We start from the raw sequence: 17,909 nt of genomic DNA, 5'->3' as shown, positions 1-17,909 counted from the left end.
GATATATCAGATGACTGAACCCAGATTATGCCCATTAGCAGTCAGAGCTTTCCCCAAAGAGAGTTGAAAGCTGCGGAATCAACTTCTACCAGAAATTAGGCTGAATTTAAATCTTATCACTTTCAGGGCACATTTCAAGACTCAGCTCTCCTTATTAATAAGCTCAGAGGCTAACCCTTGAAAATAAGAGATCACAAGACAGAGATGGGATAGGATGACTTTGTAGCCATTGTAAATGAAATAATGTATGTGCAAGTGGTCAGAATGGGTGCTTTTGAAAATTGAGTAATAATGAAATAAGGAAGCTTCACAGCATGGCACTAACAGTGAAATGGGCAAAAGTGAAAACAAATTGCTTTGAATCAAGCAACAAGACTATTTTACGAAACAACAGACAACATTCCATTTGCAAGTCCTAATTAAAGAAAAGGGTCCTACTAGAGAGAATGACAGATAAAAAGTAAGATTAGGATCAGAAATGAGAATATAGGTCATCCCTGGACAACCTTCTTAGCTCTCTGAAGCACATACTCCTTTTAACATCGTTAGTTGACTTTTTTGGACCTGCACTTTTCTGTAATTTAATCTACCTAGATGCAGCCAGGTGGTAGTCAGCTAGAAAAGCTACAGGGGATTTATCTTCATCTACTTTCTTGTAGAAATCTCCAACTGTGTAATAAAATATTGAGAATAGTGCTACTAAGATCAAACAAGCACAACTTTTCTGAGGGATAATCGTAGCTATTCTGAGCATGTGAACAGGCCGCTTCCTTGATGACAAGCTAAGAAGAGGATTTCAAACACTTTCCAGGACACAGCATGTCAGATGATGTGGATTCTGAGCCTAAAATTACTTTGTTCCTACTCAGTTTCTTTTTTCCTGTCTTTGTCTAGATACGTTTTGGTTTTAGGGGGAAAAAAGAATATCTGAAAAGGCATCTTCTTTACAGTGTAATACAATAGACTGAATATTCATATAGCTTTCTTGGTATATTTTATTACAAAAAGGGTTTATGATTAAAAGACAAGCACAGATTAAAGAGAAGAGGCAAAATGTTTAAGATGAATGATTGAGCAGCACAGCAAAGAGAAATCCCCAAACATGGAGTCTCTTCATGAAGGGAACAGAAGGGAAATTGAGATTGGAGGAGTATGTAGAATGCGGTGGTGTTGGACAGTAATACCAAAAGGTAACATGGGGCAAATCCATGCATAATTTCAAGAAACAGAGAAAATTTGAGGAAGCATAGTCTGGCTGTAGCAGTCAAGATTTGCTGAGATTTAAAGAGTTGGGACATAGAGAACCAGATTTTCAAAAGGACATGGCCTCGCAACGTGAGACCAGTTGAGTGCTCTCACATTAGATCTATATATAGTGGCCCCCCAAATGGAGAAAAGTTTATGTGGCTTTTCTGGATTGAGAAATGATTTTCATCCTGTTGACAGCAGTAGGCTTTGGGAGAAACTTGTGAGAGCTGAGACAGACCTTTAGTTCAAGAGCTCTTTCAAGAGCTCTCCATGGCCAAATGGCACCCATGGTCAGGATAGGGGATGAAGGTGAATTAACTGATCTTATTACATTACAAAGGGCATGCGTCAGAGTTGTTTATTGGCTCTCTATCTTTTTAATGTTCATATTAATGAGGTAGTGATGGTATTAGAGGGAAAGTAGTATTTTGCACAAGCAGTATCTATTCTTCCATATGCAGATTATTTGGTTTTGTTGACTGAATCCCCTTTGGATCTAAGCATTTAAGAGACTTTAGGGTTTTTTTTGTCAGAAGTAATGTATGGCCAGAAAACAAAAGTAATTACCTTCAGCCATAGCCCAGACTTGCATAAACAACTATCACTGTACTGAACAGGTTAAATCCTTTTGTTTATCAGGGCTTTTGTTTTGCACACAGTGGTAATGGCATAAACTTACACAGGAGGTTAAGTGGTGTGTCTTAAGGTCTATGCAAGCAGCACTTTATTTTCATGTACATGAGAGAAATGATTTCATTGCTTCTGCCCTCATAGCATTCAGGGCTGCAGTTTTCACTCAGATACGACACAGTGCAGAAATTTGAGCCTGGAAAGATCTAAAATCATTAGAGGTGGCACAAAATATATTTCTGAAGACAATTCTTGATCTTAAGAATTATATTCCAGCTGCTTTACTTAGGACAGAGGTGAGTGAATACTCTTTCAATCACAGCACAATTCCTCTTCATGAACGACTGGATTCACATTAAGAATATGAATATAAATCAGCTACCAAGGTCTGGAAAAACAGCTTAATTAGGCTAATCAGAATTTTCATCTGGTCCCAAGATCATGTGTGAGAAACAGCTTAATAAGTCAGAAACTTTAAAATTTCCCTGGCTTTTGAAAATCTGCCTATGTCTGCATTTCTGGGGATTTTCAGAATTTAGTCTGGTCAGAACTCTAAGTGAAAGTTCAAAAATTCTAATTAACCTTAGACCTGAAGATATTTGTAAACAACTTGACATGGCAGATGTTATGGCTTTCTTATTAAAAGGACCATTTGTGGACTGGATATATTTTGAAATCTTGACTAATAAACTAAATAGGTCCTTAATCTTCATTTTTAAAGAATGTAGTCATATTATTTAAAAGAGAGATACACAGGTTTTGAGAAGCAAATCGTTTATACCCAAGTTTAAGATTTGCCCCATTACTTATTTTGTACCTTTTGTCATCTCATTTTGGCTGAGTATTCTTCCACTTCATTAGCTCAACAATTAGAATATTAGTTATGCAGAGATAATGCATTGATTATTTGGATATTTGCCATATTTGCTTGGTCAATGGCAAATTAAGAAAATAATTGTATGACATTCTTTATGCCCTAAATGGATCAATTTATTTTTCATTTTTATGCTATTTTATCCTTGTATGTTGTTTTACAGGCTATTTCAAAAGTCTAAACTGAAGAAGGGCTTAAATTGTGTTTTCCGTTCTTTGCATCATAATGAACTTTTGAATTTGCACCTGTCTTGTTGAGCATTATGGCTAATGGCTAAAATGCTATATTAATACAATTTGAATTCTGAATATGAATTTGACCACATGCTTCCACCCCGGGTGAATTTTATTTTTTGATTAAGCAAATCTTAGTTCCTCTTTACACAGCTATTCATACAAACAAAACTGATGGAGGGCATATTGGTGCAAAATGAATAAAAAAGGATGTGAACATAGCCAAAGTGAAAAGTGTATTTAGAGGTCATCAAAACATTTACAAATACATTTTCTCACTATCCATCAAGTTCTAGGTAAGACCAAGGTAAAGACAAATTCTGGCAATATTCCACAAGTGAAACAGAGACTTAGTCCAGGTTATTGTAAAAGCAAACAAAGTAAAGAATTTCTGATCTTGTTAATTAAAATTAACGTACTACTTAAAAGGATATTATTCATGGCATCTGGGAGATGTGGTCTTTAGTGAACCTCTGGGCTAAAGGGTGTGGAGGGCCCATCATGACTAAATTCCCAGGAGACAGCATTCTGTGTGACTTACCAATAGTTTTTCTTTCATATCAATATAATTCTGTGTTCATTTGTTCTTGAGGGACTACAGATTGGGGAAAAGGGTATTTATTCTGTTTACTCTTTCTAGCTAGCTTGTTAAACATGTTCTGAAATTTCTCACAGTAACCACAACAATGAATCAACAGCAAAGACCCATATAGCTGTTGTCATTCCTTCCCTTGAAGCAGTTTTCTCATTGTCAAACAATTTCCTGACACAATAGGTAAACATGTGTCTTTACCATTAATTTGTTTTTTCCTTTGTGCTCCTTCTAGAAACAGTGAGAGTTCCCCAAGCCTGGAAAAATTATGTGTTTAAATGAAAATTGGGTGCCAAACCTGGCGGGATCTTTTGACACCTCAAAATATTGGGGGTGTTTGGTTTCTTGTTTCAAATAATTGGTATTAAATATATCTTTGCTTTGTATGTGGAAATGGACATTTAGACACACTAACATACAGAACTACCTCTACACTTTTGGGTATGCAGGAAAGATAAAGGTAGCAGTCCCTTGATGTCATGTAACCCAGACTGGAACTGATCTGACTAAGTCTGAAGATGGTTAGGCTGATATGGAAGGAGGCACTAAAAGGATCACTGGAGCAGCATAAAGAGATATTTTAGAGATTCATGTAAATGAGACCCTCACCCATTATGAAGGGTCCGTATAAAAACAGAACCTACTGCGAGAAAAAAATACCACCATTCTTCAGCTACCCCACTCCTACAATTAAAAATGTCAACTCCACTCAATAGTTTTAGATTATTGTGTTATAGATAAAATGGATTATTGTGAAACCTACAGCTCAAAAGTTAATATCTACTTCTAACAAGAATAGACTGATCAAACTTGTTATTTTGGATGTGATAACAAAATTACTAAGATCAATCATCCTTGAGTAAGTCTTTTGTCATAGAATTTCTATTATGAGTGATATTAAGACTCATAACTCAAAAACAGTGTTTAAGAAAATGCAGTCTAAATTCTTCCAATATATCCAACTCCTACATTACTTTTCTGTACTCTATTTTAAAAAGATGTTATGTTCTAATGGGGCAGGATGACTCTGGGCATTAGCAATCAGCCATGAAGCATGTCACCTTTTGACCAGAGGTTAAATTCTTGCCTTTGATGGGATATATCCAGTCACTGGACGAGTTTCTTTCTGTGGGTGGATTCTCAGATACCAGTGTTGCCGGCAGATAACTGCCTGAGGCCAAGCAACAGCGGGGGGGGTCCGTCGCCTGGTGTGCCGCGCCAATAAACACACCAGGGTGGAGAAGCAAACCAAGTTTATTTGAGATCTCAAAGCGGTGCAGGGAGATTGACTCAGATCAAGCACACCTAAAACAAGCAGTCTGTTCCTTTATATCCATGAGAACTTTTCTCACTGACTAGCAATCCCCCGTTTCCCCTCCCTCCTCCTCCTTCCTCCCCCTGTAGCAATTACGTAAGCGCAGGTGCATTAAGTAATCTTGGCCGCGGCAGCTCGTTAGTAAGTTTTCCTTCTGCAAGTTATCTTGTCCTTCTGCTAAAGGTGCACAGGCCTCATTATTTCTGCTTTAGACCAGTTAGAACTGTTGCAACTGATAACGGCTGTTACACCTGGCCTTTTAGGTCGATTAAAGTTCAAACATGGAGGGACTCTTGTCTGCTGAGGCCTAAAACCAGGAAGGCTCCATACTCTTGTGGCCTTCCACCCTCCCGAGTTACGTAGGGTTATGCTTAGTGACACCAACACCAGCATAGTTCTAGAGCATCCTTTCTTCTCTCAGCTGATGCAGGCGGTATGGGGAAAAGATTGTAGTCAGGGCATTCCTGCATTATGATTATCCTCAATTCCTGGAACAGCTCTTGGGGGCCATGGGCAACTGACTCAGGCATAAATTGTGTCAAGAGTCTGCTCTTGCGTAGAGTGTCCCCAAGGGAGAAAAAAGTAGCAAAAAACTGCTTTTATGTCCTTTTGCTTAGCTGCAGCTGAAAATTGGGGCCAAGGTTGATGACAACCAAAAGATGTTACCCATCAAATGGCTGTTCAGGGGCCTCTGTGCAGTAGATTGGTGGTCTCAGTCTACTTCCTAATAAAATGTGTCCTCATAAAAACAATAACCCACAACACCCTTTTCATGGAGGCCAACAGATGAATCAGCAAGGAGAATAAACTACTGTCTTGCACTCCCATAAAGGTGATACTTTCTGGTACAGTGCTTTGAGAAATCTTACACAGTCATTGCCAGTCCTGTACCTGTTTTATGGAAAGGAAAAAAAAAAAAAACTTCAGCTCTAACAATGCATTAATCCACTAATTTTAGAAATAGCCAATTATCCAATAAACTGCATGAATCAAAACAACTATGCACATCAAAGCACTATAAAAAAGAAGAGTAGCTCTGCAGATGGTCAAACAATATTAATCACATAAATAATGCATTAATGTTATCAGTCAGTGAGTAATGTGCCAGATTCTATGGAGTTAAACTAATCTATACCACATAAATGTCTGGCCCAGTATATTCATTAATATTTCTTACTATAATACTGCTATGAAAAAAATAGTGTTTAGAAAAAATTGTTTCCATATATTATGATGTAAATCTGAGGACATGCATAAGCCAAAATGAGAGCTGCATTTTGAGGACAATCACAATAGAAAATGAGTGATTAAGAAGAGTGCTACAGAAGGCACCCATGAACTATATTAGATGCAGAACTGGCAGACAAAATATTTTCCATAATATAAGACCCTATTTTTAATTGCTTATAACTTTGCCAAAATTACTGTTTACAGAGAAAAATTCCTCACCTGGCTTCTGCTTTGTGCTGATTTTAAAGGAAAAGGCTTTCTGAGAATGAGGTTAGGGAAAAATACTTAAGAATTTTTGTAATAATTTCTTTGAAAAGTTCTATCATCTTCATGGTTTTGAGCAGGGTCATTAACCCCTCCCCCCCCAAAAAAAAACAAACTGGAAAGTTTCTTTGCATAATACTGCCTACATATATACTAACATACTAAACATAGTGCAATGCATGCCTCAAAATTTTAAGTTCTCCAAACTGTTTTGACCCAAACTATTCTGTAGGTATGGAGATGTGTTTGAAAAGACCTCATTCACCATAATAAAATTGTGTACTTCTCCGGTGCCTTCACTTAGGCAGGGATTACCAAGTGCTTTACATAAATTGGAGCAAAGCCACTCAAAACTCCTATGGGGAAAGCAACTGTGGAGAAACTGGGGCAAAGAGAAGTTACGTCACTTGTGCATGATTACACAGGAAGCAGAACCAGAAAGCTCTCTGAGCTCTCCAATCCCGCTCCTCCACTTTACCCAATATAGAAGTCATGTCAACATTTCTAAAGGTAGGTCTACATTTACAGCCATGTGTAGGGTACAGAGACTGCAAACCCAGCTAGCACAAATACAAATTGCAATTGAGGCCACGTCCAGACTAGGAATTAAAATCGATTTTAGATACGCAACTTCAGCTACGAGAATAACGTAGCTGAAGTCGAATTTCTAAAATCGAGGTACTCACCAGTCTGGACGGGGCTCCATCGATGTCCGCGGCTCTCCGTGTCGATTCCGGAACTCCGTTCGGATTGATGGAGTTCCGGAATCGATGTAAGCGCGCTCGGGGATCGATACACCGCGTCCAGACTAGACGCGATATATCGATCCCCGAGCAATCGATTTTAACCCGCCGATGCCGCGGGTTAGTCTGGACGAGGGCTTAGATAGGGAGGCACTGCTTAGGAGAGTAGACTGCCCTATACATCTGAACCCTAAGGTATACACCTTCACAGGTCTCTAATTCCCCAAGCAGTGCCTTCCACATCTACACTACTATTTTTAACAGTGTATTCTCCTGCTGCTGGAGCTTTTCCCCACCCTAGAGAAAGGATCAGGCAGGATCCAGCAGTGGGGAGTTCTCAGAGTCTTTCCCCACTGCTTTCCCCCACCAGAGCCTTTCACTACAGCATTTAGCTACACACCTCAGTGACAAGTGTAGGTGCAGCCTACTTTCACTGTGGCATGTAGCTCCATGTGTGGTGCCTGTGCCCTACCCACTGCCTTAAGTGTAGACAAAGCATAACTGTGGCAAAATAGCAAGTGTTGTGCTAACAATTTTGCTTCGTGAAGCTTCAAGAGTGGGTGAGATGCTTAGTTGTCGTTTAAAATATTTACTCTAGAGGTTTTGGTGATTATTAATGGTGCATTTTGTAGATAGGTAAATACATTTTTGCCTTTGTTATATTTTCAGTGACATGGTTTTAACTTTTGAAGCATAATTGCGTTTTGAGGATGATACTTCCCTGGTCCCATAGTGCACCCTGATTTCTCAGCATGTCAATATGTGCTGCTCACTGGCCTCTGCAAGGACCCAGTACAAGTGACCCTACCTTAGAGGAGCTGCTCCCATTTATCCAATTACAAAAACACAGCTATTTAAAATACAATAAAATATTCCAATACCACAGTTCGAAATTACTAAGTAATATAAACCTCTTTCTAAAACTGTATTCCAGGGCCTTCGCACAGCACAAAAGTATTTCATCACTTTAAATTCATTTATAATTGCACGCAATTTAAAATTAATCATCTTGGCTTTTATACTGCTTTTGCCCTTTATGTCTCTAGGGCCCTCTTGAAAAAAAGAGATGTGAAATATCAGGGCCCTTTCTTGATAAAAACAAATGATAAATACAATAAATAGAATCAAGGGGGAAATAAGGACAGTTGCTTTTGCCGTGGGACTCTCCCAGAGCTGCTAGTTTGGAGTTTTACTGAATTGACAGAGCAAAATTGCTCAAGAAATAAAAACATAACTAATTAGCAAATGTTTTACCACTGAATCCATGTACAACATAGAGAGGATGGTGAGGTTGAGGGGTGGGGAGGGAATGGTTTCATTGTTAGTATTACTTGCCTGATTGTTGTTGGCTTTCATTTCCAGGAGTCACTGAGATATAATTTCTCACTCTCATGTTTAGGAACTGAAGTTTTTTATTTCACTTCCCACTCATCAGGCAGCATCTTATAATTCTGAAATACAGTACTTTACCCTTTAGGTACTTAAATCATTCCAATTATGAAAATTCTTCCCAGGAAGCAGGTCCTATATGTTAGACTTAGTAGGATATAGGGGATCATCTGCAAGAGGCAGATGTTCTGCTGGGAATCCTTACTTGGAGCAGCTATTATCACTGTAATTGTGTGGGGAAAAAAAATCAACCCTCAAGACAGAGATCCATCATTATTACGATGGTGTTGTTTCGGCCTTGAAAGTTAAACCTAATGATCCTGCTAGATGTATGATGTAGAAATTCTCAAGTTAGCTACTGTCAGCACTGGTATTTTATCTTAACAATCAGATGTCTGTGTCACAGTGCCATTTCTGACAACACCATATCCAGATTTTGAAGGGAACTGGGCATTAGGAGATCTGGATTCTATCCCTATTTCAGTCTAAGAACTGTTGTGTGACACTGAGCAACTCACTAACCCTCTTCGTATTTCAGTTCCTCGTTCCTCAAAATAGGGCTATAAACACCTAGAACCTGCTTGTGGGACAGGTAGGAGGTCCAAATAAATACAGTTCTGAAGAGCTCATAGTCCTCAAGAGGAAAGTGCTACAGAATTGCGAAATCTTTGCCTAAAACAAGGTCAGAAATCTCAGCTGCCTTCAACCACAACTCACATTATAGGAAGCTGCGCCCAGATTGGCTGCTTCATCTAAGGTTACCCCCATCCACCAGGCCCTTTTTCTGAGTTTATGAAAAGCAAAACTAAACACTGAATTAGCTTCTAGCTTTAGAATATTTTATCTCAATCGTAAACAATTTTAATTTAGTTAGGATGGGGGAAAGTGATCTTTTTCTAGACCAGGGGTCCCCAACGTGGTGCCCGCAGGGGCATCTAAATGCACTTCCTTCCTGGCCAGCAGTCGAGCATCTGCCAAAATGCCACCAAAATTTGGCGCTGACGCCGCTTGCCGCTGACAAGCGACATCATCCAGAGGCGTCGCCGCAGCATTTCAGCGGATGCTTGACTGCCACCATGGTCCTTCATCTGGCACCCACCAGACAAAAAGGTTGGGGACCACTGTTCTACACTGTCTTCATATAACACCTAAGGATTTAAATTTGTCATGTTAAAAGTACTCCATTTTTCTGAAAAGTGACTGTGAAAATTATATTGTGAGGTTCTGTTTGCTACATGCTCCAGATCAAGTGTACAAGAAAATTGTGTGTTTTTCCCTCCCTCCCACCCCTGCAAACTCAAACTGGGATCTGAAATTAAGTAATATCCATGTAATGCTTAAGTACACATTTATAAATTGTATAAAAATTCCATAATTTAACCTCTCTACTGTCAACAGTAATATAAATTTTTCAGGAAAAGAACATAAACATAACCTAGAAATAAAAACCTACACAAAAGGTAAACCAAACAAAATGTGTTTGCTTCATGCCCTCTGCCTTACTGAATTCAGGCTATGAAAATGAAAGAAAGAGTCAGTCTCAGAAGTGAAGGCCCACACCACTCTGAGAAAGTTTTTTGTCAACTTCTCAAGAGAACTCATCTCTCCCCACCTTGCCGCCCCTCCCCTCCCAATTTCTTCCCCAGTATTACAACTACATATTTCAGAGTATTTCAGTTGGTCTGGATTTCACAACCAAGGATCTGAAAAATAAAAATGCTCTCTTTATTTTGGCCACATGCAAACATTGTTTCTCACACAGTAAACTAGTAACTAGTTATCTGAAGCCTTTCTCCCACCCACTTCACCGCCCACTGGTGATCTGTGCAATATACTGAGCTGCAGAGATGATGTGGGATGAAAGAGGCAACCAGGTGCCATTTTGTCAGTGGTCAACAACCACAACACATGGTTCTGGTTAACTAGATCATCACCAAAGTGGCTCATTACACATTTACATCTCTTTCATGGAAGCTGTGTAAATGAAGAAGTTTTTACTGCTCTAACTGCTGCAACCCCGATCTATCACAGTGGAGGTTTCAGTCCCCTGTACTATCCCCCATAGCACACCAACTCTGGTGCAACCTTTGTACTTATTGAGTTAACGTTCCTCCAGGTACACAGTTGAACATTTTATCTCTATTGATTTGGTAAAATAATCTGTCATCGGTTTTGTACAGGTTATAGCCCTAAACTGCAGATTTTGTCTTCATTTTTGATTTTCTAGAAGCTTGCCAGTGAAAGCAAAAGTTGACATACACTTTGAATTACCCAGTTGGTCTGTCATCTCATCTCTGTGAGTTAAGCTCATCACAAGGTCCAGTCCATACTTAACAGCATTTCAGTAAAGTCTTACAGATATCCTATGTACACTCATTTAGAGGAGGTCACACAGATTTGAAGACAGATCAGTATCCACTGTATGTGTGCGGCTGCACGATCGCATTGTTTTAAACAGATAGTCTTAGAATTACACGGGCTGACAGATTAAGGATATACAATATAATATATACAAAGCAACATTGATTTTCTTACACAGCAGGCTTCACACAGACTCAGATTTCAAAGTTTCAGGATTTGAAACTCCTAATTAGGCAGCTGTGTCCTAACAGAATATTCAGTATCTTAGGAACCCAAATTTCCTGAGCAGCTCGCCAATCTCAAATATTTTATCCTCACTATGTTTTCAGTACAGATCAGTTCATTCTTCTAATTCACCTTCTTAAATCATTTATGGAAGCAGCATATCTTAGTAGTAGTCTCTCAAACTGATATCTTCCCATCTATGTAAACGTCATGCTGATAGCCTTGTATTTTTTAACTATCAAGGAAATTCTCTCCTGCAGGGAGTCCAGCCATTAAAATAATCTTTGCTGCTGCCTGGAACACGTCTGAAGTGGCTATATTCTGCCATCCCAAATCATTAGCGAGCCTAGCAAGTGAGTAAGTACCAACATCGCTGAGAGTCTTTGTGTTTGAAATTGTTTGAATGGATAGCAAGTTTACCTGGGAGTTCTTCCTCCTAGGGTGCTTTTTTCTTTTTAAATTAAAGTTGCAACTCAACTGCAGAAAGACAATGGCTCCAACAAGCTGAGACTAAGTCCCTGATTCTGCAAGCTGAGATATGCAGACAGACCTCCTCAGATCCACATTCACTTCAGTGGTACTGAACACGGGTATAAGAGTCTGCCCACATGAATCAGGCTATGTTTTACCCCTGGCTGATATAAATTTCACTGACACAAGCACCAGTGTGGACAGTGCTATGTTGTCAGGAGACAGTTTCCCACCGACAGATACCAGCGCTCCTTGCGGGGCAGTTCAATTAGGTTGGCGGGAGAGCTCTCTCCCCCCTTGGTATAGAGCGGTTATATCTTACAGCGGCACAGCTGCAGTGGTACAGGTATGCTACTGTAAGGCCTGTAGTGTAGACAAAGCCTCAGACTGCACAACTGGGGGCTAAATTAGACCAAAAAGGACTAAGAATGGTTAAAGTAAACTTAAAAGTGAGAACTGAAAATAGTCTTCTCCTAAGTTCCCTCTGAGCTATGTGGCCATGCAGCAGCCTATTAAGAGCTGCGCAGGTGCTCACGGCTGCAGTGGGGAGAGATTCCTTGCCCCCAGCCCCGGACCCAACCCAGCCACGGATCTGCCACGACCAGCGGAGATGCACCCCTACCCCTACCCCACCCAGCCCGGCCCGGACTTGCTGCAGCTGGGAGAGAGGCACCTCTGCCCACCAGCCCCAGTCCAGCCCTGGCCCGGACCTGCCACGGCCAGGGGAGAGACGCCTATCCCATAGCCCCAACCCCAGAACTGCCATGGCAGGTAGAGGTGTACCTCCTCCCTAGCCCAGGTGCTGTTGACAGAAGAGAGAGCTGGGGGGAGTCCTCTCTCTCTGCCATAGCCCAGGGGTAGCCTGCACCCCAAATCCCTCATCCCTGGCCCCAGAGCCTAAATCTCCATCTGGAGCCCTCACTCCCCCAACCCTGTGCCCCACCCCGAGCCCCTTTTCCCTGGCTCTACCCCAAAGCCTGCACACACAAACCCTGCTCTGACTCAGTGCTGAGCCCTCTCCCACACTCCCAACTTCTCAGCCCCATCCCCCGAGTTTTCTTAAGTGCACCAATATGGAGATGGGTCACACATCACCTCCAAATGGTGCACATAACAAAATTCATTCCTCACATGTGTGGGAAAAATTAGAGGGAACACTGGTATTCCTTTCTAGATACAGCTCAGGTGACCCCAAGTTTTATATTCTAACTAGAATCCTCAAACTTATTGATGCTGCATTTAATATGCATGCATTTCTCTGGTTTCAGTGCAATATTAAAGTAGTTCACATAGGTCGGGTGGTGATGTGGTTAAATAAGTTAAACAGAATTCATGTTTTCACTTGTTTTGCATGGAGTTCACTTATTGAGTTTTTGGTATAAAATCTGCAAAGAATAGCATTATTTGTATACACACACAGATTCTAGTCCTACTGTGATTTCTTAACTATGTATTTGTTATTCAGTCTAATTTCTTTAATCAGTAATGATGGACACCTTTCATACTAATACACCGCTACCTTGATATAATGCCACCCGATATAACACGAATTCGGATATAACATAGTAAAGCAGTGTTCCGGGGGGGCAGGGGGTGTGCACTCCGGTGGATCAAAGCAAGTTCAATATAACACAGTTTCATCTATAAAGCGGTAAGATTTTTTGGCTCCCAAGGACAGAGTTATATCGAGGTAGAGGTGTACTATAATGCAGCTAGATACCCATGGAAGAAAAATGCACCATTAAAATAATGCAGCATACACATATTAAAACCATTAATGTTATCCACATCTGATGTGACACTTAAGACTAAGTAGAGGCCAGTTAAATGCGCATGAATGACATTAAATGCTTCTTTGATCAAGTACACTATATATCTAATTCCTTAGAAAAATTACTACTGATTCTGAAAGAATCAATCCAGCTTCCTAACAAAAACGCTACTCTCAGGAGTTAAGGGACCAATTTGACTAGCTCAGTGACTGGAATTTCCATTATGTAGCACCAGGCTACTTTAATCTACCCAAAACAGCTTATTCAAAGAGCATCTTCTGTTAAATAAGAAGTTGGAATATCTGCAAAATGATCTATTAAAAAAAAAATCAAGTTTTGACGAACAGCAAAATACTTTGCTATCTTTCAGATGACTCATTCCAGCATAGCCACAGGTACACCTCTACCCACTATAACGCAACCTGATATAACATGGATTCGCATATAGCAGAGTAGCAGCGGGGTTCCGGCAGCACTTTAAAGAGTCTGGGGCTCCAGTGGCTGCGGGGAGCCCCAGGCCCTTTAAATCCTGCTGGAGCCCTGCCACCGCTACCCCGGGGCTGCGGCAGCGGGGCTTGCCAGCGATTTAAAGGGCCCGGGCTCCCTGCAGCAGCTGGAGTCCGGAGCTCTTTAAATCACTGCTGGAGCCCTGCCGCCACTACCCCGGGGCTGTGGCAGCAGGGCTTGCCTGCGATTTAAAGGTTCTGGGGCTCTTTAAATCACTGCTGGAGTCCTGCCGCCCCTACTCCGATATAATGAGGTTTCAGGTATAATGCAGTAGGGATTTTTGTCTCCCCACGACCGCGTTATAGCGGGTAGAGGTGTATCTATTCTTCTAGAATATATTTTCTTGTGGTATCTGAATTTGATAGACAAAATTCATCATTGGTGTAACTACATTGGCTTCAAAGAGATTTGAGAACTTCAGACCAGCCACATAGCTAGTGGAAACTGTCTAAATGAGGGCTTTAAGAAGCACCTTTGATCATAGGCGGCGGGTTATATACATTTGCGATGCTCGGGCTCCAGGAATATTCAGGGCTGTGGGCCCTGCTCCGGCAATATTTGGAGCTGGGTGTCTCCCCTGGCCCTGCCTAGATCGGGCCCCGGCCGCCTCGGGTCTCCCCCCTCCGCCGCGTCCCTGCCTGGAGCAGGTCCCAGCCCCCGCCTGCCACCCATCTCCCTGCGTGTCCCCCCCCCCGCCGCACTGTGTCCCTGCCCAACAAAAAGCAGCGCGTGCCTCTCTCCTGCCTGCTCCTGCTGCAGGAGTAGCGTGATTCCCGGAAGAACTGCTGTCTGCTGCCCCAGGATCCTAGCGCCTGCCACCCACTAATGGCAAGGCAGGCTGCCCGTACCCTGCCCTAGCCCTGAGCCTCTCCAATGCCCCAAACCCTCATCCCCAGCCAGAGCCCTCATCCCCCCACACCCTAATCCTCAGCCCCAGCCCTGAGCGCCCCCCGCATCATGAACCCCTCATCCCCCTGCATCCTAATCCTCATCCTCAGCCAGAGCCCTCATCTCCCCACACCCTGATCCTCTGCCCCAGCCAGAGCCCTCATCCCCCTGCACCCTAATCCTCATCCCCAGACAGAGCTCTCATCCCCTCTCACCCTAATCCTCAGCCCCAGCCCTGAGCCCCCCTGCAGCATGAACCCCTTATCCTCAGCCCCACAGCCCTCACCTCACACCCCAACCTTCTGCCCTAGCCCTGAGCCCCCTCCTTCTGCCCTCATTCCCCAGCCCCAGCCAGAACCCTCATCACCTCGCACCCTAATCCTCTGCCCCAGCCCTGAGCCCCCTCCTGCATCATGAATCCCTCATCCTCAGCCCCACAGCCCTCAGCCCTGCACTCCCTCCTATCTCCAAACTCCCTCCCAGAGGGTGCACCCTCTCCCCCTTCCCACACACCCTTTCCCATCCCCAAACTCCCTCCCAGAGCCTGCACCTCTTCCTATGCCCCCACCCCCAGCCCAGAGCCTGCACCCAAACTCCATCCCAAAGCCTGCACCCCTCATCCCCTTCTGCACACCCACCCCCTGCCCCAGCCCGGAGTCTGCACCCAGCACCCAAACTTCATCCCAAAGCCTGCACCCTGCATTCCTCTTGCACCCTAATCCCCAGCCCAGATCTGCACCCCAGACCTCCTCCCCGAAGACTCCTCCGAGAGCCTTAGGCAGGTGTGGGTGGAGTTTGAGGGGGTGGAATTGGGGGGCGGGTTCTGGGCACCACCAAAATTTCTACAAACTTGCCACCCATGCCTTTGATGCAGCTCAACAGTCAAAAGGACCCTTCCTTGCCCATTTGTGCTCCAAAAAGAAACACTCTTTCATGAGGAAAGACCAATGGAGACATTGTTTCCTGACTCAATAGGCTGATCCAACAGGCCAATGAATCCGTCAATACACATTTTTTACATTGATTCCATGTTCAAAAATTTAATAGGGGGCGGGGTAGACTTTCAACTGCTTTCACCGATATACTGGGCTCTCAGATACGGGTGGGTAAAATGACATGAGAGCAATTCATAGCATATTGGGTTAGAAAATGTAAATGAGTGATTCAATAAGTTTTACAGACAGAGAACTGAAACCTTATTTAATTTCCTCTGAATGTTACACTTCATCTGCTGTGTCTGCATATGTACTGTATACTATTAACATTTACAAAAACAGATTTACTTTAAGTGACAGAAATGAATTCACACAGACTGTAACAAACCATGAAACTTCTCTCTCAAAGGACATATTTGTGTCCTTTATTGGACAATTAATGTCATTATAGATTGTAGAATTAATAGCCCTCATTAAAAGCATCTGGAGAATTTCACTCACAACTGTGACCAATCTGTAATGCCCAAGTGGAAATCAAGGTTATACACTTAATTCCTGCCTTTAAATTTTACTAAATTAGCTTTTATTTATCAAAGTATGAAGTACTTGTGCCACATAATTATATAAAACCTTAAACTCTGCTGCTGGTCAACGATAATTGGAAACACTAGATTATGTTTGAGTATATGATTAACAGAATTGCTTTAAGGTGATACTAATTAGCAAAGAAAAAACTGAGTTTATTACTTTGACATAATATATTATTATAACATTCAGAGTTTAATATTTAGAAAAAAATGCTCTTGCTAACACTTGTATAGTACTTACTGAATCTGAAGTCAGATTTCCATCCCGTATTAGTTCAAAATTATTATGATTGCTTATCTATATTGTGGTAGCATATAGAGACTGCTAATAAAGGGCCCTGTTGTACAAAACAGTATATACATACCTAATTAGATGTTCCCTGCCCCAAAGAGTTTGCAATATAAGTTGCATATCCTCACAACTAGCCTCATTGATTTCAATGGGACTGCTCACAGGGTAAAGTATCACCATGAATAATGGTGTCAGAAGGTAGCTCTAGCTCATCTTACGAATTTTTCCAGCCAGCTCTAACCAGGACCTCATTGTTCTAAACATTCTACAACCAGTGGGGTCCCTGCCTCAAAAGTTTCCAATGTTTAGAGGCTAGTCAAAAGAATCAAGAACGCTAGTAAATTTCAGGGACAGGAAGATCAATTCTCTACTTGCAAAGTTATAATGAGCTGCTATTACTGGTCAAAAATGGTGAAAACTTTTTGAAGATTTTTTTTCCAACAAAAGATTTCCTCAAATTTTGAAAAATCTCACCTAGTGCTAACTGCATCTTTAATTACATGCATTCATGAATTTGTTTAGATCTATATTTGCACCTGTAAAGGTGTCCATGCATGGCTATGGAAATGTTCATGGGAAAAGGAAACCTAGTAATTACAAGCATCTGCAGAATTCTCTAGGGACAAATTATGTGGAAGAAAGATGAGCAAGATAGTTGCTGACTGAGAACAAAAAGTGTACACATTTCTTGCTATATATTAACGAGGAGAAAGTGGAAATCAATTGTAAGGTGTATTAAAATATTTGTTTCAGAAAAATGAAAATTTTCTTTCATTGATCATATAAAAAGGTTTCCATAAGCCAAATCTACTAAGAGAAAGAAGCATGACCCATAATGCGATCATAATAAAAGTGAAAGAAAACAAGAACAGAGAGAGAGAATAAAATAAGCTCAGAATACAGAAAACACCAAAAAACAATGCAACAAAGATTAAGAAGTAAGGTTTTTAATAAGACTGGAAGAGCTCTGCAAAGGATACTTTCTTTGACCATGTCTACACTGTCAGAGAATTTTTTATCAGTGACCAAACTTTCGGCAAAAAAAAAAAAAAGATTAAAGAAAGTTGCTATTGTGTGTTCTCATTGTCTTCCACTGGTGGCATAGTGCATTCACACTTGTGGCACTTGCATAGGCAGTGAGATCAGTGCACGGTGAGTAGCTATCCCACAGTGCAGCTCTCCCCTTTCTGCGCTAGGTGATGTGAGAAGGCGCAGGGGATCGTAGCACGTCATGGGTCTGAGCTCAATGTCCCATGATGCACTGCTTTCTGCCCCAGCATTCCACATGCATCCATCTTCAGTACATGGCATTTTTCAATGTCCCTTGTTTTCTGCTTGCCCCGTCATATCTAT

Source organism: Gopherus evgoodei, chromosome 11 (genome assembly GCF_007399415.2).
Source record: "Gopherus evgoodei ecotype Sinaloan lineage chromosome 11, rGopEvg1_v1.p, whole genome shotgun sequence".
NCBI classification, from domain to species: domain Eukaryota; kingdom Metazoa; phylum Chordata; order Testudines; family Testudinidae; genus Gopherus; species Gopherus evgoodei.
The sequence above is the reverse complement of the archived record's forward strand: the minus strand, read 5'-3'. Positions refer to the sequence as shown.